The 24,322-nt window shown below is 37.5% G+C and overlaps 2 pseudogenes; one reads left to right on the forward strand and one right to left on the reverse strand.

Moving 5' to 3' along the window:
* Positions 1-1,101: 1,101 nt before the first annotated feature.
* The window catches only part of LOC114222886 (complement factor H-like), a 129,531-nt pseudogene continuing 106,310 nt past the window's right edge, over positions 1,102-24,322 (reverse strand).
* LOC114222887 (protein BUD31 homolog pseudogene) lies at positions 5,691-6,135 on the forward strand (annotated as a pseudogene).

Genomic DNA, 24,322 nt, shown 5'->3' on the forward strand with positions numbered 1-24,322 from the left:
ATTATGCTGCTTGAAATGTATGAACATAAAAATCATATTTCAGACTTGTCACTGAATGTTTCCAAAGCCCTACATACCAGCAAAATCATGAAAATATTTTTAGATCTGAAGATAATCACCAGAGGTCTTTATAGTTCTTGATATATATTGTCTTACTTTTTACATATCTTTATTTTAAAATAACATATCCTATGGTTCAAAGGTGATATATATTAAAGATAGAAAATTTGGAGAATACAGGTAAGTATAAAGGAGCTAAACAGCCACTCTTCCCTCTATTATCTCTAAATTCAGTTATAGTTATTACAAATTTTTGTGCTTTCTGCCAGCTTCTATTCTATAAACATTTATTCAGTGTTCAAAGCATAGTGTGTGTGTGTGTGTCCGTGTGTGTGTGTGTGTCTGTGTGTGTGTCTGTGTGTGTGTGTCTGTGTGTGTGTCTGTGTGTGTGTGTGTCTATACTTGATATTGGACTTTTGAAATCACTTTTAATGTAATAATAGTTATACACCTAATTAGATTTGAATTCCTCTTCATGATTTGTTTGAATTATTATGTTTGCTAGATATACATCTTATAGGAGATCATGCATTTTATCATTTTTTGGCATATATATTGAGAGATAAAAGTAAATGATAATTTCATATATCTCATTAATAACATAGGTATGACACAATTAGGTTTCTATGTGTTTGTGAAGTGATATGATTTTGAAGATGGATGCAAGCATTTTTCCCCCCATTTCCTCTGAAATGGAGAGCCTCAGGAAGCCTCAGGAGTTATGGAGAAACGTTTGAGAAAGTTAGGAGAAGGATGGAAAGAAGCAGGCATGGAAGTGATCGCAACTAATTTCTTGACACAGATATTTTATGAATAGGACACATAGCATTTTGGTTCACCAAGTTTTAATATGGTGCTTTTAAGAAATGATTCATTTGTCTCTCAGGTTATATCATCCACATTCTATTTAACACCAAATTCTGATTTATGAATAAAAATGAGTTAAATAATAGTTGAAAAAATGAGAAGAATTGGATTCATAATGAAAACTTGGGATAAACGTACATATTTTAATTTTAGGACTGCATCTTAACCATTGCTTTATACACAAGTGGGATACATCACTTTCCCTTCCCAACAGGTTACTCGAAATGCATGAGCTGGTGACTTTTTATGATATCCAGCTTTACATATAAATTCAATATTATCCCCTGTTTTAGAATAAAATTTTTTCTCATGTCTCCATCGTAATTTTATGTTATGTTTTTCCATGACTTCTTCTGATACCACACATGCATCTGAAAGTACAAAAATGAATATAAAACATTAAGTAGCATACAAATATTTGCCACAGAATTTCAGACTTTCAAGTAGACTATTCTACATTGGCCTAGCACTTCATTCTCAAACCTTGTTCCAAACCAACTCACTGAAAATCCATCATGTAGATTTAAATCATTTTAAACAAAGGATGTAAAAATGAGGTACTGGGTTTAATGTATAATAATTAGATATTATAATCAAAATACAAAATGTCAGCTATCACAGGAAGAACTTTTATTAAAGAATCTTTTGTTGCCCTTGTTGCTTGAACAAGAATTTTTCCAACTTGATTTCCTCAAATATTAATATTTGGTAGTCAAGAATTCAACAGAATTGTTGTTTGTTAATCCATGAAAATTCTATAAATAGGAAAACATCATATTCAGTACACAAATTTTCCCAGGATCTATGAAAATATGAAAATATTTACCCAAGCATTTTGGTGGTTTTGACCACTGTCCATTCCTACATATTATAGTCCTGTTTCCCTGAAGTGCATAGAAGTCCTGGCATTGGTACTCAACTGATGATCCTGGAGCATAAGCTGGTAATGGGAATGAGGTAATGTCTCCATTGTCAATAGGTGGAGGGGGATCACATTTTCCTTTAGGGTCTAAAAAAAAACATTACTTGATTTATTGAAAGGCCAAAGGAAAACACAGGCAAGCAATAAAGATACCACACAGTCCTTCATATTAAGACATGTGATTTCTGCTAACATAAATGATTCATTGAAGAAATTTTAATCACTTAAAATGAGAGTTACATTTTTGAGCCCTTCCTTTTACCCCACATGAAAGCACACATAAGGCATTAACAAATATGTCTGCTTTGCATTATTTCAGTATTAAAAAATGCTTTGCTTAGAGAATATATGCTGAACAGATGGATAGCTTAGATACAGAAAGGTCATTTTTATATACAACTTATTATAGTATCCACTGGATCTCTAGTCATTTTTTTTTCATTATGTTCAGTTAGCCAACATAGAGTACATCATTAGTTTTTGATGTAGTGTTCAACGATTCGTTAGTTGTGAACAACACCCGGTGCTCATTACCACACGTGCCCTCCTTAATACCCATCCCCCAGTTACCCCATTCCCCCACCCACCTCCCTTCTGAGACCCTCAGTTTGGGTCCAGGAGTCCAGAGCCTCTCATGGTTTGTCTCCCTCTCTGATTTCTTCCCATTTCATTTTCCCTCCCCTCCCCTGTGGTCCCCCACGCTATTCCTTATGTTCCACATATGAGTGAAACCATATGATAACTGTCTTTTCCTGACTGACTTATTTCACTTAGCATAAGCCCCTCCAGTTCCAACCATGTCGATGCAAGTAGTAGGATCTCTAGTCATTTTTTATTGATTTTCATTTTTATTACAAAATAAATATCCCCCCTTTCCTAAATTCAAAGAATTACATGTTTGTATAAAGTGAAAGGCAACTGCTAGCTTCCTATTCTGGACAAGATGAGGTCAAAACATTTCTGCTTCCAACATAAAAAGAGATTGCCCAGGCCTAGCAAGACAGAGGCATTTCTTACAATACCTGAACTACTCCAGAGAAACACCATAGAAGAAACCTAAGACCACCCCTTTCTCCACCTTGATCAACAGAGGCCAGGTGAGGAGCCTAGACTTCTACCCACACTCCTAGAGAACAAGACACCACTCCCTTTTCCCGTGATGTTGGGGGAAGCCAAGTGGGAAGCCTGGACTTGTACCTTGCATGGTAGTAATGATGGCCTAATAAATAAAACATTTCCAAAGAATGCAGAGTTTTGTTTATTTATTTTAGGATTTTATTTATTTGACAGAGAGAGACACAGTGAGAGATGGAACACAAGCAGGGAGAGTGGGAGAGGGAGAAGCAGGCTTCCCGTCAAGCAAGGAGCCCTATGCGGGGCTCGATCTGAGGACCCTGGGATCATGACCTGAGCCAAAGGCAGGCGCTTAACTGACTGAGCCACCCAGGTGCCCCAGATGCAGAGCTTTAAAACATAATACTCAAACTGTCTGGAATATAACTGAAAATCATTCATCATAGCAGGGACCAGGATAATCTCAAAAGAGAAAAGAAAATCAACAGAAGACCACACTGAGATGACACAGATATTGGAAATATTTGACAGCGGCTTTTAAAAATTCAGTGGGAAGTATAGAACTGAAAACTGTAACCATTTCTTTTCGAACTCACTAGGTGAGCTCAATAATAGATTGCAAATGCCAGAAGGATACATAAACTTGAATGTAGAGCAATACAAATCACTCACTTTGAAAATAGACTGAAAACAAGCAAACAAACAAACAAAAAAAGAGACAGAGCTTCAGGGACCTGTGGGAAGATAACAGAGTAGACACTAGGAAAAAGAAAGAGGAAGGGATTGGAAATGAAAAAAAATTTCAAAAAATAATGGCTGAAAATTTCCCAAATTGGTCATAAGACATAAATATGTATGCTAAAAAAGCTGAGTAATCTCCAAACAGGTTAAACCCAAAGAAATTCATGCCAAGATACATCATAATCAACTGCTGAAAACTATTAAGAAAAGGAAAAAAGTATCAAAAGCTAGATAGAAATTATGCAAACCAATGGGGGAGAAAGGACTCAAATATCAGTGGGGTGCTCATCTCTGACCATGGGGTCAGAAAGAACTGTCAACCCCAAATTCTATATGCAGTGACACTATCCTGTAGGATTTAAGGGAGAAAGGAAGACATTCTGAGGCAAAGGAAACAGAATTTGTCTCCAGCAGACCTGTCCTTAAAGAATTTATAAAGGAATTCTCTAAGTAGAAAGGAAAAGATAACAGAAGAATTAAGACTTCAAGAACGAAGAAAAAAAATGGAACTAATAAAAATAGGGTAATAGACTGTCTTTTTCCTAGTTAGTTGGTTAAATTATGTTTGATGTTTGTACAAAATTAAATCACTTGATATGATTTGATGTCTGAGCAAGACTATATCACATGCTAATTAATGTATGTGGAGGAAATACCTAAGAGCTTTATGTTAAAAATGTGGGGAGAGTAAAAGGACCTAAATGGAAGCAAGGTTCCCACATTTCACTTGATGTGGTAAAATGTCAATCCTGGGGGGAGTAATAAGCTATATATGTGCATCTTCATACCTACAGAAACACTAATAAAACTACACAAAGAGATATGCTCAAAAACAATATAGATATATCAAAATAAAATGATTTTTAAATGTTCAAAAAATCCACAGGGAAGGCAAGAAAACAGACATGAGACACAGAGGAAACACACATAAAACAAATAATAAATGGCTGATACAGTCCCTAATCTATCAATAATTACTTTAATTGTAAATGGTTTAAATACTTCAGTTAAAAGACTAAAAATGGGGCACCTGGGTGGCTCAGTCGATTAAGCATCTGCCTTCAGCTCAGCTCGTGATCTGAGGGTCCTGGGATCAAGCTCCGCATCGGGCTCCCTGCTCAGCGGGAAGCCTGCTTCTCCCTCTCCCACTCCCCCTGCTTGTGTTCCCTCTCTTGCGGTGTCTCTCTCTGTCAAATAAATAAATAAAATCTTAAAAAAAGAAAAAAAGACTAAAAGTGTCAGGATGACATAAACAAGACCCAGCTATATGGCATCTATAAGAAACTCTCTTCAAACATGAAAACATAGGTGGGTTCAAAGTAAAAGACTGGAAAATATATATGCCAGGCAAAAGTTTATTTGAAATACTACAAAGGGTTAATATAATAACACATTTTTTTGACTCCCTTTATTTCCTGAACTCTAAATACTAGAGAGTTCTATGACCAAATACTCACTTTTTTTTCCTATATTCACTGGTCCCTGGGATAAACTCAGGTAGTAAACTACCTTGAAATATAATTACATGCTGAAGAAACCCAAATTTATATCACCATCTATGATCACACCCCAGCTGCCTATTCCATGTCTCAAAGTGGAATTTCTTGGGTTGTCAAATGTATTTGTGGTAGCTTTAATACATTTGTTCCTCAGGAAATAACTCAGTGTCTAATGCTTATGACAGATAATTTTCCATGATTCCAACTGTTCTTTTAATCTGGCCAAATCTTTCATGAAACAAATATACTACATTACTTAGTTCAGTCTGCCCCCCAAAAACTGAATTTTAAGTACCATCATTTTATTTGTATTTTAAAAAATATTTCATAAAAAAGAAATGGCGGCTGATGGTGACAGTGGTTCAGATGAGACTGAGGACCAGAAAGGGAATGTGACCTCCCCAGAGTCACAGAGTAATAATTGGTAGAGCTGGACAAGAACCCAAGCCTGTAACTGAAGAGACCAGAGGTCTTTCTGTTATACCCTTGGGAAGCAGATGATCTTCGCAAATTATCTTGTGGGGAAAATGCCTAAAGTCAAAAGATGCCAGAAAGCTCCCCCAGATGGTTGGGAGTTGATGGAGCCAACCCTGGATGAATTAGATCTAAAGCTGACAGAAGCTGAAACAGAACCTCATGAGGGAAAAAAGAAAGTGGAATCTCTGTGGTCTATCTTCAGGATCCACCACCAGAAAACCCATTATATTTCTGACCTCTTTTAGAAGCCGAAAGCCATAAGCAGAGAACAATATGAATATTGTATTAAAGAAGGCTATGATAAAATCAGATAAAAACCTGATCACAAAATGGAAAAAGCAGGAGTATGAGAATTTATGCTGCCTGTGCTGCATTCAGACACAGACACCAATTTTATGGAGGAACTGCATTATTTTCTGGGTCCCCAAAAGCAAGCAGGAAGTGGGCCGGATCATCGACTGTGCACACTGCAGCTGCTGGGGTTGCTCAGGCTGAGGCCCTCAGGCCCTGACCCCTCTTGACCCTGAACTTTGGACTTCCCGGGTTTCTGCCTCTTGCGCCACCCCCTTTCCTGGAAGCATAGCTCTTCTCACAGAGCGATGCTCCCAGCCTGAGTTGGAGCATGATCTCTACAGGTAAAGGCTTTGGTGTTTATCAGTTGTGATTTGTAGAAATAAAACTTTAAACCTTTAAAAAAAATTCCATAAGTACTATTTCATGACATACTTATAGCAACATACTTTATCTTTAATAAATAAATAAAACCTGGGGGGAAATGAGATAATCTTCCTTCATACTGAGGTGTTTCTGTCCAGTTCCATTTAAACATATCACTTTGGGGTCACCTCAGTGGCTCAGTCAGGTAAACATTTGACGATTTCAGCTCAGGTCATGATCTCGGGGTTGTGAGATTGAGGCCCTCATGGGGCTCCCTCCTCAGCAGGGAATCTGCTCTTTCCTTCTGCCCCCTTTCATGCTCTCTCACAAAACAAAAACAAAATCATATCACTTCTCCTTCACCAAACAATTCTAAAGGTTTGATGAGTTCATAATGTACTGTCTCACTAGAAGGATACCACCCAGGCATCTTATTTGGTATAATAACATTTTCCACTATGGGTGGAGTGACACCAGAAACATTGATTAGAAAATAAATGTATATCCAATGTAATGATAATTTGAGTAGCCATTCAGCAAATGGGATTCCAAGTCTATTTCAAGCATAATTTAAAATCAATAATTAAGCCATCATTTTAAAAAACTGCTAATTTTAATAAATTTACACATAAGATTGAGGAAAAGGAGATAAAACAATATTTTTTATAAGATTTAAATTTCTATACCTTAAATTTCTCTCCCATCCCTCACTAGAAGTTTGATAGACTTTTTTTTTTTTTTTGGTAGAGATCCATTAAAAATGAGAGTTTTTCTGGATATTTCCCTTTGGGTTTAATAACATAAATATTATAAATTATATAAACTTTAAATGAATTATAAACCACAAGAAAATTATTTTAATAAAGGCTGTAGCACCTGGCCTGGCTTTGCAGCATTGAGAAAGTATACAAGCTTAATATTTCTGCCATGGGGGGAAGCAAGAATTGTGAAGTAGGCACAACCACAAAAAGATCTGAGAAATCATCAGAATCCCTAAGATGGCTGACTGAAGGTATTCCTCAGCTGAAATCAATCACTAAAGGTGACAAAAGGTGAATGCTACTTCAAATGTAAAGGCAACACCTTAAAATATCAAGGAACATAAAAAAATCAAGGAAACATGACACCACCAAAGGGACACAGTAATCTTCAACCCGAAAGATTGGAGATCTGCAATTTACCTGATAAAGAACTCAAAGCAGCTGTCTTAAAGATGCTTAGTGAGGCACAAGAAAACACGGAAAGACAATTCAATAAAATCAGGAAAACAATACACAAACAAAATGAGAAACTTAGCAAAGATATAGAAATCACAAAAAAGAACCAAACAAATTCTGCACTTGAAGAAATGAAATTGAAAATGCAATGGAGAGCATTGACAACAAAATAGATCAAGTGATTTTTTTTCTAATCTTTCACTTTGAGTGGAACTATGTTTTCATATTTGAAGTGTTTCTTGTAGACAGTACCTAACTGAGTCTTGTTTCTGTGTTCACCCTGCCATTCTCAGTCTTTTAACTGAAGTATTTAGACCATTTACATTTAAAGTAATAATTGCTATGTTAAAGGCTATGTCAGTCATTTTATTATTTGGGTGTGCATGTGTGTGTGTGTGTGTGTGTGTGTGTGTGTGTGTGTGTGTGTGTTCTCTGTTTTTAATTCCTGTTTCCTTTTCTTGCCTTCCCTGTAGGTCTCTTCAACATTTTAAAATAATTTTATTTTGATACATCTATATTGCTGAGTATACTTCTTGTATAAGTCTATTAATGGTAGCTTAGGTATTAAGATGTACATATATAGCTTAGCATTCTTTTCTGGTATTCACACATTACCGCTTCAAGTAAAATATGGAGACTTTACTTCCATTTGGGTCCATTTACTCTCCCCACATCTTAAACTTTGCATATAATGAATATGTTCTTTCTGTTATCACTTACTGAATTAGTCACATTCAGTCACATTCAGCCAGAAACCAATCTAGCTATTTCTCCTAGTGAAAATTAAATATAGGTAATTAGTTGCAAAAGTGTAGAAAGGTCTGCCAGACCAAATGGGAGAATGAAGAAGCTGGAGGACATAAAGGGCAATAAGTATAATATCAAAAAGCAAAAGATTCTATTGCTTTCAAGATGGCACCTAAAACTTACACACATTGCTCTGTTGTTGGAAGGAGTTTTGCAGTTAGTTCTGGGTCAAGGGAAGAACGGAACAAACTATCAGGACTTCCAAAAGTAGCATTCCCTCTGGATCACCCGATCTCCACTTGAATACATCTGTTTCTAACTACTGTTGGGAACTGCTACACTGGTAAAGCCAAAATGATCTTCCTTGTTTCTGATTTCTGACTACTCCTTCTATGGGTGAAACTCAATGAAAACCAACAAACAAAGAATAACAGGAAATGTAGTTTATATGCTTTAAATCTTAAGAAATTTGGATGTGGTGCTTGATGACATCAGTGAAATTATCAGTGTAATCCACCACTGTCCATCACAATAACAGTAATGATAGCTCCACATACTAAGATCAAATTTGCCTTCCTATAATGAAGATGTCTTTGTTCTCTTCCTATAAATGGGAGTCAGAACTTCCAAGTCATCCTATTGATATTTGGTGATGTTATTACCTTACTTTAGTCACAAGCCCACAGAGGTATTCTGTATCTTAAAAGCTAAATTATTTCTTTTCACAAAAGCATAAGGTCAAGCAAGAGAAAACAGCTAAAAATATGCAAATATAAGAATCAAAACAGAAAGTATATTGTCATAGTCCTAATGTAAGTTATTAATCATTTGGCTGTGGTTGATATTATAAATGTTTTTCTACATCCCATTCATTATATGTTTCCTTCCTCTTCAGCCAGCATCTAAACTAGTCCAGGTCCTCTACCTGATGGGGTTAACCAAACTTCATTTCCAAATTGTCAGAATCCACAGCAACCTTATATTTAGTAGTTTGCTGTTATCTTCTATTAACCTTTATTGATACACAGAGAAGCCTCAGAGAATTTTCTGCATTCAAATATAATTTCCTTGCTCTCATCAGGTAGTAGTAAACAATAACCCTTTGGTAATTCAGTTTAATATCCCAGCCTGTGTACACAATCCACTCGTATGCCTGTTAGTTCAATGACATGAGAGGCCCAAGATAACAACAGAGTTACCATCAACTTCCAGTAAAGGGAAATATTGATTTGTCCTGGTGAAAGTATTGTATCTTATGACCTACCTTCTAAACTAGCAGAATACAAACTTGTAAGCCTGGAGAAAGAAAATTATTAGTGGTTAAGCATCTTAACAGATGCCAATAAAGTGATAATCCAATACAATTCAGGACAAATAGTCAAAAAAGAAAATACAATAAACAAAATTTTTGCCAACACAAAAAGAAGGAAATTTCTTTAAGCAAACAAAACAGAGCTGTTGAGATACTATACTGCCAATATGCTACAATCCCAATTTACTTGCAACAATGTTAACAGTGGTGATATTATGATTTATAATAAATATATATTTAGTCCTTGTCCCCACATCTAGCACAGAGCTCCTAAAATGCTTGAAATTTCCTAAGTGATGAGTGTGATAAAGGTGTCTTTAGTTATGTTAATGAGGTGACTTCTAGAAAACACCAAGGATAGAATCTCCTTGCCAGAGAGGAACCAGCCCTATCTTTAGAGAGTTGGAACTTGCAGTCCCACCATCCTGACCTCCAGAGAGGGGAGAGGGACTGGAGGTTGAATCAGTTGCTGATGGCCATGATTTAATCAACCATGCCTATGTAAGGAAGCCTCCATAATAACCCAAAAGGACAGGGTTCTGAGAGCTTCCAGGGTGGTAAGCACATGGAGCTGCTGGGAGGGTAGTGAACTCAGAGAAGGCAAAGGAAGCTCCATAATAACCCAAAAGGACAGGGTTCTGAGAGCTTCCAGGGTGGTAAGCACATGGAGCTGCTGGGAGGGTAGTGAACTCAGAGACGGCAAAGGAAGCTCCATGCCCCTTACCACATATCTTGCCCTGCACATCTCTTTCATCTCGCTATCACTGAGTAATACCCTTTTATAATAAACTAGTAATCTAGTAAATAAAATGTTTTTGTTTGTTTTGTTTTTTTAGTTCTGTGAGCTGCTCTACCAAATTAATTGAACCTGAGGAGAAGGTCCTAGGAACCTCTGATCTATAGCTATTTGGTAGAGGCAAAGGTGACACACTGAATTTTTGCAATTGTCTTGTGAAGGGAATAGAGGCAGTCTAGTAGGACTGAGCCCTTAATCTGTGGGATTATGCAATCTTCAGGTAAATAGTGTCAGAATTGAGTTGAATTGTAGGACACGCTGCTGGTGTCAGATAATTGTTTGGTGGTGTGGAAAAAAACACACATCATAATAGGAAAGATCAACATAGAGGGGCGGAGCAAGATGGCGGAGGAGTAGGAGACCTGAATTTCGTCTGGTCTCAGGAATTCAGCTGAATAGGGATCAAAGCATTCTGAACACCTATGAACTCAACAGGAGATCGAAGAGAAGAATAGCAACAACTCTCTGAACAGAAAAGCGACCACTTTCTGGAAGGTAGGATGTGCGGAGAAGTGAATCCGAGGCGATATTCGGGAGGATAGACGGTGGGGGAGGGGGCCTCCGGCGGCCGCTTCTGGCAAGTGATAGAGCCACAGAGCACAAAATCGGAACTTTTAGAAGTCGGCTCCGCTGAGGGACGTCGCTCCAGTGGCTAAGCGGGGGGTGGAACCCTCGCGGAACAGTGTGGTCTCACGACCCTCGGGGTCACAGAAACACCGGGGGTGCCTGAGTGCAGCAGATCTCCCAGGTATCAGAGCGGGGAAGCCGGTTGCAGAGACAGAGCTGAGGCATGGGCTCTCAGCTCAGGGTTGCCATAAACTGTGATCGGTGACAGTCAGGCCACTGCTCGTCCAGCAGGGACCCAACAAGAGGCAGACCCAGGGAGACTCCCCTTCCTCCCCCGGGAGGAGTGGCATGGAAGCGCACCGCAGGGATCTGCTGCGTTTGGAGACTGCACACTGAGTCGAGTGCCAGAGATACAAATGCTCGGTCACAGGCCGGGTGAGCACGGAGTGCGGCCGGAGACCGGGGACATGGGAGTGACTGACTGCTTTTCTCTGGGGGCGCACTGAGGAGTGGGGCCCTGAGTTCTCAGCTCCTCTGGGGGCGGAGATTGGGAGGCCGCCATTTTCACTCTCATCCTCCAAAGCTGTATGGAAAGCTTGCAGGGAACAAAAGCTCCTGAGAGCAAACCGAAGCAGATTGCTTAGCCCGGACCGACAAGGGCGGGGCAATTCTGCCTCCGGCAAAGACATTTGGGAACCACGGCAACAGGCCCCTCCCCCCGAAGATCAGCACGAACACCCAGCCAAGACCAAGTTTACCGATCAATGAGAACGGCAGAACTCCAGCGCTAGGGGAATATTGCACACAGAATTCATGGTTTTTTACCATGATTCAGGAGTCTTTCAAAGTTAATTTTTTTAACTTTTTTTTTTAATATTTCTTTTTCCCTTTCTCAACCAACATCTTATCAATCCCATTTTAAAAAAACATTTTTATTTCTCATTTTGAGTCATATTCTAACCCTTCATAGTAGTTACCCTTATTTTTGGCAGATATATATATATATATATATGTTCTCTCTTTAAAATTTTGAGATACAGTTTCTTCTAACATATCAAAATATATCCTAAATCTCTAGTGTATGGCTTTGTTCTAGTCTCCTGCCTGATCATATTCTCTCCCCTTTTTTTTTCTTTTTTTTTAAGTCCTGTTCTTTCTTTTTTCAAGCACCTTATCAATTCCTCTTTTAAAATTTTTTATAATTTTCATCTTTATAGTCATATTCCATCCCTGCAATTGTATCAACCCTTATTTTGTACATATGTAAGTCTTTCTTTAAAATTTTAGGAGGCACCTTCTTCTAACAGACCAAAATACACTGAAAATCTAGTGTGTGGCACTGATCTATGCACTAGCCTGATCATATTTGATCATATTCTAGTTTTTTTTGTTCTGTTTTTGATTGTTTTTATCTTTTTCTTTTTCTTCTCTTTCTTTTTTCTTTCTTTCCCTTTCTTTTCCCCTGGTTTCGGGTCTTTTCTGATTTGTTTAGAGTATATTTTCTGGGGATGTTGTTAACCTGTTAGCATTTTGTTCTCTCATTCATCTATCCTCCTCTGGACAAAATGACAGACGAAACAAATTACCTCAACGAAAAGAACAAGAGGTAGCACCGTCAGCCAGGGACCTACTCAATACGGACATTAGTACAATGTCGGACCTAGAGTTCAGAATCATGATTTTAAAGATACTAGCTGGGCTTGAAAAAAGCATGGAAGTTACTAGAGAAAACCTTCCTGGAGAAATAAAAGAACTAAAATCTAACCAAGTCTAAATCAAAAAGGCTATTGTTGAGGTGCAATAAAAAATGGGGGCACTAACTGCTAGGATAAATGAGGCAGAAGAGAGAATTAGCGATATAGAAGACCAAATGATGGAAAATAAAGAAGCTGAGAAAAAGAGAGATAAACAACTACAGAATCACGAGGGCAGAATCTGAGAGATAAGCAATATGATAAGACGAAACAACATTAGAATAATTAGGATCCCAGAGAAGAAGAAAGAGAGGGGCAGAAGGTATATTGGAGCAAATTATAGCAGAGAACTTCCCCAATGTGGGGAACGAAACAGGCATCAAAATCCAGGAGGCACAGAGAACCCCTCTCAAAATTAAAAAAAAATAGGTCAACCCCCCGACATCTAATAATAAAACTTACGAGTCTCAGAGACAAAGAGAAAATCTTGAAAGCAGCTCGGGAGAAGAGATATGTAACCTACAATGGTAGAAACATTAGATTGGCAACAGACCTATCCACAGAGACCTGGCAGGCCAGAAAGGACTGGCATGATATCTTCAGAGCACTAAACGAGAAAAATATGCAGCCAAGAATACCATATCCAGCTAGACTGTCATTGAAAATAGAAGGAGAGATAAAAAGCTTCCAGGACAAGCAAAAACTAAAGGAATTTGCAAACACAAAACCAGCCCTCCAAGAAATATTGAAAGGGGTCCTCTTAGCAAAGAGAGAGCCTAAAGGCAGCATAGATCACAAAGGAACACAGACAATATACAGTAACAGTCACCTTACAGGCAATACAATGGCACTAAACTCATATCTTTCAGTAGTTCCCCTGAATGTAAATGGGCTAAATGCCCCAATCAAAAGACACAGGCTATCAGATTGGATTAAAAAACAAGACCCATCAATATGCTGTCTGCAAGAGACTCATTTTAGACCCAAAGACACCCCCAGATTGAAAGAGAGGGGGCGGAAAACCATTTACCATGCTAATGGACATCAAAAGAAAACTGAGGTGGCAATCCTTATATCAGACAAATTAGATTTTAAAACAAAGACTGTAATAAGAGATGAGGAAGGACACTAGATCCTACTTAAAGGGTCTATCCAACAACAAGATCTAACAATTGTAAATATCTATGCCCCTGACATGGGAGCAGCCAATTATATAAAGCAATTAATAACAAAAGCAAAGAAACACATTGACAACAATACAATAATAGTGGGGGACTTTAACACTCCCCTCACTGAAATGGACAGATCATTTAAGCAAAAGATCAACAAGGAAATAAAGACTTTAAATGACACACTGGACCAAATGGACTTCGCAGACATATTCAGAACATTCCATCCCAAAGCAACGGAATACACATTCTTCTCTAGTGCCCATGGAACATTCTCCAGAAGAGATCACATCCTAGGTCACAAATCAGGTCTCAACCAGTACCAAAAGATTGGGATTATTCCCTGCATATTTTCAGACCACAATGCTTTGAAACTAGAACTCAATCACAAGAGGAAAGTCGGAAAGAACTCAAATACGTGGAGGCTAAAGAGCAACCTACTAAAGAATGAATGGGTCAACCAGAAAATTAAAGAAGAATTTTAAAAATTCATGGAAACCAATGAAAATGAAAACACAACTATTCAAAATCTTTGGGATGCAGCAAAGGGACCCTAAGAGGAAAGTATATAACAATAAAGACTTTCTCAAGAAACAAGAAAGATCTCAAATACAGAACCTAACCCTACACCTAAAGAAGCTAGAGAAAAAATAGCAAATAAAGCCTAAACCCAGCAGGAGAACAGAAATAATAAAGATCAGAGCAGAAATCAATGAACTAGAAACCAAAAGAACAGTAGAACAGATCAACGAAACTAGGAGCTGGTTCTTTGAAGAATTAACAAGATTGATAACCCCTGGACAGACTTATCACAAAGAAAAGAGAAATGACCCAAATCAACAAAATCATGAATGAAAGAGGAGAGATCACAACCAACACCAAAGAAATACAAGCAATTATAAGAACATATTGTGAGCAACTCTATGCCAGCAAATTAGATAACCTGGAAGAAATGGATTCATTCCTAGAGATGTATCAAGTACCAAAATTGAACCAGGAAGAAATAGAAAACCTGAACAGACCTATAACCACTAAGGAAATTGAAGCAGTCATCAAAAATCTCCCAAGAAACAAAAGCCCAGGGCCAGATGGCTTCCCAGGGGAATTCTACCAAACATTTAAAGAAGAATTAATACCTATTCTCCTGAAACTGTTCCAAAAAATACAAATGGAAGGAAAACTTCCAAACTGGTTTTATGAGGCCACCATTACCTTGATCCCCAAACCAGACAAAGACCCCATCAAAAAGGAGAATTACGCACCAATATCCTTGATGAACATGGATGCAAAAATTCTCACCAAAATACTAGCCAATAGGATCCAACAGTACATTAAAAGGATTCTTCACCATGACCAAGTGGGATTGATCCCTGGGCTGCAAGGTTGGTTCAACATCCGCAAATCAATCAACGTAATACAATATATTAACAAAAGAAAGAACGAGAATCATATGATCCTCTCAATAGATGCAGAAAAAGCATTTGACAAAGTACAGCATCCTTTCTTGATCAAAACTCTGCAGAGTATAGGGATATAGGGTACCTACCTCAATATCATAAAAGCCATCTATGAAAAACCTACAGCGAATATCATTCTCAATGGGGAAAAACTGAGAGCTTTCCCCCGATGGTCAGGAATGCGGCAGGGATGTCCACTCTCACCACTGCTATTCAACATAGTATTAGAAGTCCTAGCCACAGCAATCAGACAACAAAAAGAAATCAAAGGCATTCAAATAGGCAAGGAGGAAGTCAAACTCTCACTCTTTGCAGATGATATGATACTTTATGTGGCAAACCCAAAAGACTCCACCCCAAAACTGCTAGAACTCATACAGGAATTCAGTAAAGTGGCAGGATATAAAATCAATGCACAGAAATCAGTGGCATTCCTATACACCAACAACAAGACAGAAGAGAGACAAATCAAGGAGTCGATCCCATTTACAATTGCACCCAAAACCATTAGATACCTAGGAACAAATCTAACCAAAGAGGCAAAGGATCTGTACTCAGAAAACTATAAAATACTCATGAAAGAAATTGAGGAAGACACAAAGAAATGGAAAAACGTTCCATGCTCATGTATTGGAAGAACAAACACTGTGAAGATGTCAATGCTACCTAGAGCAATCTACACATTCAGGGCAATCCCCATCAAATACCATCCACTGTTTTCAAGGAAATGGAACAAATAATCCTAAAATTTGTTTGGAACCAGAAGAGACCCCGAATAGCCAGAGGAATGTTGAAAAAGAAAAGCAAAGCTGGTGGCATCACAATTCCGGACTTCCAGCTCTATTACAAAGCTGTCATCATCAAGACAGTATGGTACTGGCACAAAAACAGACACATAGATCAATGGAACAGAATAGAGAGCCCAGAAATGGACCTTCAACTCTATGGTCAACTCATCTTTGACAAAGCAGGAAAGAATGTCCAGTGGAAAAAAGTCTCTTCAACAAATGGTGTTGGGAAAATTGGACAGCCACATGCCAAAGAATGAAACTGGACCATTTCCTTACACCACACACAAAAATAGACTCCAAATGGTTGAAAGACCTAGATGTGAGACAGGAGTCCATCAACATCCTAAAGGAGAACACAGGTAGCAACCTCTTCGACCTCAGCTGCAGCAACTTCTTCCTAGAAACATCGCCAATGGCAAGGGAAGCAAGGGCACAAATGAACTATTGGGATTTCATCAAGATAAAAAGCTTTTGCACAGCAAAAGAAACAGTCCACAAAACCAAAAGACAACCGACAGAATGGGAGAAAATATTTGCAAATGACATATCAGATAAAGGGCTAGTATCCAAAATCTATAAAGAACTTATCAAACTCAACACCCAGAGAACAAATAATCTAATCAGGAAATGGGCAGAAGACATGAACAGACATTTCTCCAAAGAAGACATCCAAATGGCCAAGAGACACATGAAAAAGTGCTCAACATCGCTCGGCATCAGGGAAATCCAGATCAAAACCTCAGTGAGATACCACCTCACACCAGTCAGAATGGCTAAAATTAACAAGTCAGGAAACGATAGATGTTGGCAGGGATGTGGAGAAAGGGGAACCCTCCTACACTGTTGGTGGGAAAGCAAGCTGGTGCAACCAGTCTGGAAAACAGTATGGAGGTTCCTTAAAAAGTTAAAAATAGAGCTACCATACAATCTAGCCATTGCACTACTGGGTTTTTACCAGAAAGATACAAATGTAGGGATCCGAAGGGGTACGTGCACCCCAATGTTTATAGCAGCAATGCCCACAATAGCCAAACTGTGGAAAGAGCCAAGATGTCCATCGACAGATGAATGGATAAAGAAGAAGTGATATATATACACAATGGAATATTATGCAGCCATCAAAAGGAATGAGATCTTGCCAGTTGCAACGACGTGGATGGAACTGGAGGGTGTTATGCTGAATGAAATAAGTCAATCAGAGAAAGACATGTATCATATGACCTCACTGATATGAGGAATTCTTAATCTCAGGAAACAAACTGAGGGTTGCTGGAGTGGTGGGGGGTGGGAGGGATGGGGTGGCTGGGTGATGGACATTGGGGAGGGTATGTGCTATGGTGAGCACTGTGATTGTGCAAGACTGTTGAATCACAGATCTGTACCTCTGAAACAAATAATGCAATATATATTAAGAAAAAAAAAAGAAGAAGATAGCAGGAGGGGAAGAATGAAGGGGAGTAAATCGGAGGGGGAGACGAACCATGAAAGACATTGGACTCTGAAAACAAACTGAGGGTTCTAGAGGGGAGGGGGTTGGGGGATGGGTGAGCCTGGTGATGGGTATTAAAGAGGGCACGGTTCTGTGTGGAGCACTGGGTGTTATGTACATACAATGAATCATGGAACACTACATCAAAAACTAATGATGTAATGTATGGTGATTAACATAACAATAACAAATTTAAAGAAAAAAAAGGAAAGATCAACATACCAGTTGAATAGCAAATTTCAGTCAGGATTACAAATAGACATCTTCAGTGGGCCTAAAATTAAAGCCATAGAGTATAACTGAAAATTTTCAGTTTTACCACTTGGTTTTACACAATTAAAATAAAGCTAGTCTTCTCCCCTCCCTTTATTTTGATAGGCCTTAAGGAATTGTTGGTAGTCAGGGACCTGGGCTGAAGCAAGTTTGCACAAACATCTGTGGGTCAAGCTTTCCATGCCTAAAACCGGACAAACAGCCACTAAACAAAGAATCCACCAAGGGGCCTGAAGAAGATAAAAAAAAGTTGACAATAGACCGTGTAAGGCTAAACAACGGCCCCGGATAACAGGAAGCTAGGACATAGCACTATGCCCACCAAGTCCATGGCGCCATAGCCTTATATAGAAAAGTTCTTAAACTGACCAATGGGAAAACTGTTGGAGGAGGGGGCCAAAAACTCGGCCCCCTGCCCAGGTAAAACCTGTAAAGACCCCTAGACAACGTCATTGCCCCGCCTTAGCTCCCCTAAACCCTTCCCATGCCAGAGTCTTTCTTTCTGCCCAGTAAAGCTCTTGCTTCTCTCCCTCTAGTTAGTTGCCTTGTGTGGGAGTCTCATGCTTCCAGCAGCTCTCTCCGATGCTAATCTAGTAAACATGGATGCAAGTAACAGTTTCCTTTCTATACACCATCCACTCCTGACAACTGATCTTGTCAGAGTAAACAAACTGTGCCACCTTTTAAAAGTATTATGATAGAACCCTACTTTGACTTGCTTCTTTTAATGTATTGTTATGTGAAATTATTAGGAATTATATACAAAATATCCTGTATGTCTGAGAAGCAGCACAATATGTAATTTCGGGACTTGTGTGATTCTGAGGAAAGAAATAATTTATTGGTGAAGTTCTAATCATATAAAGTGAGGATTACAATATCTTGTAGCCCTTCCATTAATGCCACGTTAAATCACACATACACTAGAAATAAATATTTCTGCTTTGCCATATTCCAGTATAAAAATGATGTTTGCAATGATGGGCAGTTGCATAGTTAGCCATCATATAAAGTTTCTGTACCTTTTCTTTTTTAAAAATATTTTATTTATTTATTTGACAGAGAGAGAGCACAAGCAGGGGGAGTGGCAGAGGCAGAGGGAGAAGCAGACTCCATGCTGAGCAGGGAGCCCGACGTGGGGCTCTATCCTAGGACACTGGGATCATGACCTGAGCCAAAGGCAGCTGCTTAACCAATTGAGCCACCCAGGTGCCCCTAAAGTTCCTGTACTCTCATACAACCTACTACAATGTCTCTTGGGACACTAATCATTTAATTTTTTCATTGTTTTTAAAAATCAACTCCTTGCAAAAATTAAAGAAACAAATTTATAGAAGGTAAAAAGGGTATACTAACTTCCTGTTTCAGAAAGATGGAATCTAGAAGCATTTCTAACTCCCTCTGCTAAGTATAACACAAAAGTGACATATTATATAAAACAAACATAAGGAAACTCTGAACAATGTAGAGAAGTCAGATTTGCTAGGGATATAGAAACAAAAAGAGCAACACAGCTGTGAATTGCTTGGGTTTCTTTTTACTTCTTGCATATCCCGGACATGCTATGAGAGAAACTTTCAACCTAGAGCCATGAAATTTACACCAAAAAAAAAAAAAACCCAAAAGAATAAAGAAAGAGAATGGTCTCTTTCTAGGCAAAGGCCAAGAAAAACAGCCTACAAAGACAGATGCTTTTTTTTTTTAAATAATACCTAACTTATCCTAGAAAAACACCATAGAAACACTGCAGTCTGCCTATCAGGAAAGGCTAAGTGGGTAGATTAGATTTTCAACCTGCCCTACCAAACAAGGTGCTCCTTGCTCTTCCCATGATGTGAGCAGAGGCTCACTCCTTATGCTATACTTATGTCCACAGTTGCAGCAATAAATTACCTCTCCTCTCCCACGGTATGAGTGGAAGGCAAGTGCATAGTTGGAAATGCACCTTGCTTGGTAATAAGGTGGCACCCCAACCTCAGTCTAGGGAGATGTCAGCAAAGACAAGTGATAGGTCTTTACCATCCAGCACTACTAAGGCATTGCCTCCTTTACCTGCAGGAGTTGTATCAGTGGAGGCCTGATCAAATAGAAGGTTTAAATAAAATCCCATTTCTTACTACATTATACCCCAATGATTCGGGATACAATTGGAAGTTACTCATCACACTAAGATTCAGGAAAATCTCAAAAGAGAAAAGAAAATGAACAGATGCTAACTTCGAGATCACTTAGATTGTGGAACTCTTTGATATCGAATTTAAAGAACCAAATAAGAATTATACATTGAAAAATACAATAATAAAACATTTAAAAAACCCTCATTGGAAGGAGCTCAGTAATAAATTAGAGATAATGGAAGAATGAATCATTGATGTTGAAGATAGATGAATAGAAATGATCTAATCTAAAAATAGAATGTAAAGGTACAAAATTAACAGACTGCAGGGATTTGTGGGAAAATAAGTAAAACTGGCATTCCATAAAGGGGAAAGGGTGTAGAGCTAAAAAAAAAATACTTAAAGAATTGTGGTTAAGAATTTCCCCAAATACATGTAACATATAAATATACCTCTTCAGGAAACTGTGCAAGCTCTACTCCATGTCAAGACACATCATTATCAAATTGCTGAAAATTAAAGGAAAAGAAAAAAAAATCCTAAATGTAGCTAGAGAAAAATAATGCAGAACCAATAGGCAAACAATGATTCAAATGAGAGTAAACTACTCATCCAAAACTAAGGAAGCCAGGACAAGTGGCCCAATATTTTAAAAGTGGTGGAACAAAAGAATTATCAACCTCAAATTCTATATCCTTTAGGAATATAGGAAAATAAGAAAGTCTCAAAGGAAAACTGAATTTGTTGCCAGCAGAATTACCCTTAAAGTATGACTGAAGGAGAAGTCTCTAAGAAGAAAAGAAAATATAACAAAAAAAGAGAATCAATGGACTTGAAGGTAGGTCAAAAGAGGAGCAGTAAGAAAAAAGAATGAAGAAAAATGAGCAGAACAAAATGAAGAAAAACGAACCACTATTCAAATGAATCGGTGAAACCTTCCCAAATTTGATAAAAGGTATTATCTTCACATCCAAGAATCTCAACAAACTCCAAGGAGAAAAAACTCAGATGCAGAGGTCCATACTGAGATACATTAGAATCAAAGTATCAAATCCAAAGATAAAATCTTGAAAGTAGCAAAAAAGAAGCCACGTATCACATATCAGAAGCCCTAATTAACATCAAGAGTCAATTTCTCCTTAGAAACCATGGAGGCCAGGAGGCAGTGATAAGAAATATTTAAAAGGGAAAAAAAATCAAGCAACAATTTTATATTGGGCCATAATATCCTTCAAGATTGAAGGAGAAATGAAGACATCCTCCAATAAACAAAAACTGAGGGAATTTGTTACAAGTAGACATGACCTATAAGAAATGCTGAAGACTGAAGTATAAGGACATCAGACAGTAACTTGAAGCTAAATGAAGACATAGAGGACAATGGTAAAGATCACTATAGGTACCATTAGGTGACTATAGGTAATAAAGGGAAATATAAAAGCCATTATTATTGTGTTTATGTTTTTAAATTATTTTTCTTATATGATTTAAAAGACAAATGCATGAAACAATAATTATAAATCTATATTAATGGGAACACAATAACAAAGATATACTGTGTGACAATAACATAAAAAGGGGAAGGAATGAAGATGTATAGGAGCAGATTTTTAAATGCTACTTCAGCTTGGCTGGTACTAATTCAAACTAGGTAATTGTAGATTTAAGATGTGATTTGTAATCCCTGGAGAAACCACTAAAATAAATCACTAAAGAATAGAAAGAAAAGCAAATCAGAAGGGGATCAGATTGGTTCACTACAAAAAAATCCATTAAACATTAAAAAAAGGCATTAATGGAAAACTGAGAACAAAAAGATATGAGACATACAGAAAACAAATTAAAATGGCAGTGGTAAGAAATTTGTTATCAGTAATTACTTTAAATGAATTAAACTCTTCATTTAAAAAGCAAAGTTTTGGAGAAAGAGGTCTAAAAATGTTCGGAATCAGGTATATGCTCTCTACAAGAGACTTTCTTCTTTTTCTCCCAGTTTATTGAGATGTAATTGACAAATAACATTACAAAGGTTTAAAGCGTTAAGACTCTTCTTGATTTTTTTGTTTTCCATTTATTTAAAAGTATGCTTGACATACTGTAATATTCACACTGTATCAGACAGTTCAATTCTCTCCTTTTCTACATTGCAAATAACATAAACTGCGACTCCAGAAAAATGCTTCTTTTCTCCATTTTATTGTACCCCAGAACATGCCACATCTAGATGATGGTAATGTTTTTACTGGCACTCCTCCCTTCTTCTCTTCTTGGTCACTTCAGATTCATTTTCAAAATAGCATTCATAATGATCTTGTTTTAAATCCATTTTGTGTCATTTGCCTGCTGAAAATCTCCCAGAGGTTTCTAATTGCACATAGACTAAAATCCAAAATATGTGCTATGGCTTATAACTTCTAAATTAATTCAACACTCTGCCTCATCATGAGCCAGCCACATTGGCCTCCTTGTTTTCTTTCATTGAGTAGAAGCCTTTTGATACCTTCAGATGATTGATCTAACTCTTCTCCAGGTGCCATCCTTAAGGTTGGAGAAGGTTCAAAAACTATATCATGTGAAACATGAACTTCGTCCAGTCATTTTATTAATATTATCTTTTATAATGTGCATGATTCATCATCTTTAATTTTCTATTTTCTTCTTTGTAAAATTATTATTGTTACTGTCAGTTTTACACTTGACATTATAGTCTATGAATAAAGATACACTGACTCTTATAGAGCACTAATCTCCAACAGTTGTGGTACTGCTTGGCATATACAAGTTCACAATATTGATTAAATGAATTAATAATGAGTGGGAAAATACGGAGGGATAGAATAGACACTGTTCCCTTAGAGGCTTTGACTATGCTTTAGGAATCTTATTATTCCCGAGACCCTTATTCACATCCAGCAACTGCTTTGTTTCCATTAAAAGTATGAGAAACTCAACTCAACTTCAGTTCCAATATATTCCTGTTTTTGATGTGGTTTCTTATGAAGGAGTTTTCCATGTTCTAAATTATACCCTGGAAATCTGAATTTCAGAAGTACAAAGTTCTAACAATGTGGATATTATCAATATGTTTGTGCTAGTCTTTAAATGAGATCAATTTAGCACTTGCCAAAAAAGATAAGTGCCAAGTAGCTATGTTTCTTAGCAGTAAGATCTTGCACATGTGGTATTTTAACAATTACACTATGTAAAATTTAATTTATCTTCATGCTGTGTCAACTGATTTTGCCTAATTTCATTATAACATTAAATTTGTGTTACTAAAACATGCAGGGATATTTCAAAGATTTTCATTGTGTTCTTGACTAGTGTTTTCTAATATTGCCTACCTTTAACTCATGTAAGGGGACAAAATGATTTTCTAGTGACTATCCAGACACTTTCATATCTACTTAGATACAGTTGGAACCCTAAACCTAAAAGGGGGACAATCACAATGCATAATGCACAAAGCAATGCTGCATATCTTTCCTGCTGCTAAGTCTTCATAAAAAAAAAAAATACAGGATCCCAAAAGGACAGTATTTTACTTACCTCGCTGACTGCATTTAGGAGGAGTGGACCAGCCACTTTCTGCACATCGGATGCTGCTCTGATTATATAGAAGGCTGTAGCCTGTATCACAGACAATTTGTACAGTGTCACCTTCCTTGTGTGTCTGTCCTGAAGATGCCGAATGACCATTTTCCACCCAAGGGAAAAAGCACTGCCCTGAAAACCGAAAAGATGACAAATACAAATCTTGCAAGGAAAGAGTAGTACATTCTGCAAATTTCAAAAGAGAAATCAAGTGCAAAAAATTCGATTCTTAAATATTAGTTCATGCAAGTTAAAAAGAAAAAAATATGTAATGTCATCAATCACCACATGCATATATAAAACTTTTTACATTTGTAAAATTCCTCTAGATATCAGAAAAGTTAGTTTTTATTTCTCATTTGATTGTCTAAATTGATTTTTGAAGGAAAAGATGACTTTTTTCTCCTTTGCCTTTGTTACTTTTCTCTTATGACACTGTTTTCTTCACTTCTCTGCTTTTTCTCTGTACTCATTGAGAGGGTAAGAGATATAATTTTAAAAAACAAAGATGTAATCAGTAAAAAACACAAAATTAAAGAAAATAGCTTAAAAATGCTTCTTGAATATTCAAAGGAACAGCACATTTTGAATCAGATATTACACATACAAATAAACTCTTTTTTAAGAGTTTTCATTTAATTTTTTTAAAAGATTTTATTTATATATTTGACAGAGAGCAAGAGAGCACAAGCAGGGGGAGCAGCAGGCAGAGGGAGAGGGAGAAGCAGGCTCCCCGCTGAGCAGGGAGCCCGAAGTGGGACTCTATCCCAGCACCCTGGGATCATAACCTGAGCCGAAAGCA

This window comes from Eumetopias jubatus, unplaced genomic scaffold (genome assembly GCF_037043125.1).
Source record: "Eumetopias jubatus isolate StellerSeaLion01/CBP00866 unplaced genomic scaffold, mEumJub1_p1.0 scaffold_12, whole genome shotgun sequence".
In the NCBI taxonomy this organism is placed as follows: Eukaryota; Metazoa; Chordata; class Mammalia; order Carnivora; family Otariidae; genus Eumetopias; species Eumetopias jubatus.